Source organism: Rousettus aegyptiacus, unplaced genomic scaffold, assembly GCF_014176215.1.
Source record: "Rousettus aegyptiacus isolate mRouAeg1 unplaced genomic scaffold, mRouAeg1.p scaffold_m13_p_7, whole genome shotgun sequence".
NCBI classification, from domain to species: domain Eukaryota; kingdom Metazoa; phylum Chordata; class Mammalia; order Chiroptera; family Pteropodidae; genus Rousettus; species Rousettus aegyptiacus.
This window is the reverse complement of record NW_023416310.1, coordinates 3,966,976-3,970,192: the sequence shown is the minus strand read 5'-3', so window position 1 is coordinate 3,970,192 and position 3,217 is coordinate 3,966,976. Positions and strand designations below refer to the sequence as shown.

The window sequence follows — 3,217 nt, the reverse complement described above, 5'->3', positions numbered from 1 at the left end:
AATTACAAAGCTTGTTTGGAATAATAAATTTCTGGGAATACCAACTTTTTAAAAAAGAGTAGTTAGTGGAATTTGCATCACCAGATCAGGACATAACAAAAAGCCACTCTGTTCAAATAAATACGCTATTGGGATCAGAAGAGGAAACTAAATCTAGAACCAAACAGAAAGCAGAAATAGATCCTCATATGTTTAAGAATCAAATGTGTGGAAAACATTATCTTTTACTAATGGGAAAAGATAAATTAAATGACCTTTAAGCTTATGACTTATACAGCGATCAATTCCAGATAAAGACATAAATATAAGAACAAGACAAAAAAACACACACACACACATACACAAGTCTAAGGCCATGCCACCCTGAACAAGCCCAATCCTGTCTGATCTTGGAAGTTAAGCAGGGTCAGGCCTGGTTAGTATTTGGATGGGAGACCACCTAGGAAGATCAGGTGCTGTAGGCGTAAAAAATAATAAATAAGGGATTGCAATCTGTGAGGTCAACCAAGGGTTGCCTCGCCTAAAAAAATTTAAAAAAAAAAAAACACAAAAAACTTTTATCTTTTTCCTTTTTTAAAAAAGGCTACATAAAAATTAAGCAGTGTAAAAAAACACACACACACACTTTTACCCAAGAATGAAAGTTCAGAAGCTATTTTAAAAAGTAAAGCAGATACATTTGTCAGTATTAAACCACTTAAAATCATTTATGGCAAAAGTTACCTTAAACGAGGTGTCAGTTATATATATTTGCAATTCAGAGACAAGACAGTGACTCAGTATCTATTATATACAAAGTGTTCTGACAAATTGATGAAAGATAATTGCCCCCCCCCAAAAAAATAGACCAAGGATATAGAAAAGCAATTCACACAAGAGCAAATACAAGTGACAAACGCAACTTTTTTTTAAAGATTCTCAAATGCTCTAGTAGCATGGGAAATATAATTTATAATAACAGTGATGTAATTCTTCATAACTATAAAACTAGCAAAATTTTAAAATAGCAATAACACTTCTCGCTCTCGGGACTATGGAGAAATGAGCACTCAATGGCTGGTTATAATTAATCAAAAGTCAATACGGCAACATCCATTAAAATAATACACGTATACCCTCAGCCCAGCAGTAATCTCATGCTTGCGGATCTAACGCGTAGAAATAAAAGCAGCAGTACATAAGGCTTTATATTCGAGAATCACAGTCCTGGAAACCTGTGGAAACAAAGCGAATATCCATCAGCAGGAGAGGCTTGAATAAGCGTAGTAATTCTCGCCTTAGAATATTATGTAACCATTAATAAGAATAAATTAGAGCTGTGACTGTTGACTTTTTTGAGAAAACTAGATGCAGAAATCTATGTAAAATATGACCTTATTTTTGTAAACGTTATTATTAAAACCCTTTATGTGCTCGTGTATTATGACCTGAGCAAGGAGACTGTATATGAGGTCGTTAGCACAGCCGCCCCGGGGAGATGCTGTAGAAGGGGGCATGAAGGGCCGGTAGGAAAAGGAAGGGAAAGAAGTTACCGCCCCCAAAAGAAAAATAAACCGAAAGAGAAGCCAGGGGCTGTCACGTTCTGGGCCTTCGCGCTTGGTCTAGACCCAGGTGAAGTCCGGTGAGATTTGCCCCATCTGGTGATGAAGACACATGGATGCCTTTCTCTGATATTTAAGCAAGTGGGAACTGCGAGACACCGGCTCATCAGCTCACGCTTAATAAGACTCAGCGCAAGTCAGTGAAATTATTCTTACCGTAGCTTCTTCAGCCGCAGGACAGTCTCTCCCTCACATGGATGATGCAATGTGGCGTTCCATTGCCTACCCCACCATGAGTCCCTCCTCAGACAGGCTCCCCCACCCCCCCCACCCCCCACCCCTCGCCCACAACGCCTGCTGCCCGCAGGGGCCACGTGACTCCGGCAGCCGAGCCAGGCCACCTGGGTTCAGGGGATGTGTGAGTCGAAAAGACACCAGGACCAGTCCCCCGGTGATCGTGAGCTCTGGCTCTGACAGGCCATGTTGAGCTGGAGCTGGGGCGACCATGGGGGCTGACGGGGTGGGATTGCCGAGGGAGGTGGGGGATGGGTGGACGTGCAGCAGGAACCGGAGAGGACCCGGCGTCAGTTCCCATGAACCGGGCTTTGCTTCCACGACCTGCCCTGTGCACCGGTTATCTGCTGCTGCGTAAGAAGTATCCCCGAGGCGGAGTGGTTTAAAACGACTCTCTCATTCAGCGCACGATTGTCGTGGTCTGAGCTGGGGCTCAGTGAGGGTGTCCCACGGGGCTGAGCTGAGCTCGGGGTCACTCACACATCTGTCATCCTCCGGCAGGCTACCTCGGACCTGGTGGCAGAGGGCTCCCAGCCCGAGGGCAGAGGCCGCAAAGCCTCTTGAGGTCTAGGGAACTCACACCGTAGCGTCTGTCGCGGTGACCCCAGAGTGCAGGGGTGAGGAAGAGGCACCCCTGGTCACCAAAGGTGCTTCCGAGAGCTGTGGCCATCTTCGCACCCCCCAAATTATGGAACGACCTTCATTCCATCACGGGACTATATCTCCAACCCTGAAGCCGGAGAGGTTTGATTACACTTGGGGACAGACGCACAGCACTTAGGAGAGAGCAAGTCCTTTCTCTCTCTTTACCTCGAACACTAAAAAATAACAACAGTTTGCGTTTGCTGGTCGTAGAAAGGAAGCGGTGCCTGGACAGAGCACAGAGGAAAGGCAGGTGTCCCCCACTAAGACGAGGGGCCGGGACAGACAGCATCACAACAGCCGGGGCCGAGGGGCCGACAGGCGAAAGGTTCACGCGTGCCTCTGCGGACCTGCAGTGAGCCAGGCCCTGCTCCCCGCCCTGTCCTGGAGGGCGGGCCTTCCCTTCGCGGCCCACTGGGCCCCCATCTCGCTTTCTGGCTGCAGGGCTCTGTGCCCCGGGCTTCATCTTGCTTTCTCATCTGTCGCTGGTGAAGGTCACACGGCCTCAGGGGTCTGGCAGAGGCGGGTAGACAGCTACCGAGCTCAGGGCCTGGCGCTTAGCAAGTCCTTACTGAAGACCAAGCCGATGCTCATTCGTTGACCAAACAAGGTAAGGAATTGGGTTCCCTGACACTGTCGCGCTGCATGTTTGTGTGTGACCTGCACAGGAGTTGGTAGACCTGGGGTCACATTAGGCTATGAAAGGTATCACGACGCCACAGGGTGAGCCCATGGGCCGT

General features: G+C 47.9%; 1 pseudogene; it reads left to right on the top strand.

Moving 5' to 3' along the window:
- Positions 1 to 345: 345 nt before the first annotated feature.
- On the top strand, positions 346 to 464 carry LOC118605997 (annotated as a pseudogene).
- The last annotated feature ends 2,753 nt before the right edge of the window (positions 465 to 3,217 follow it).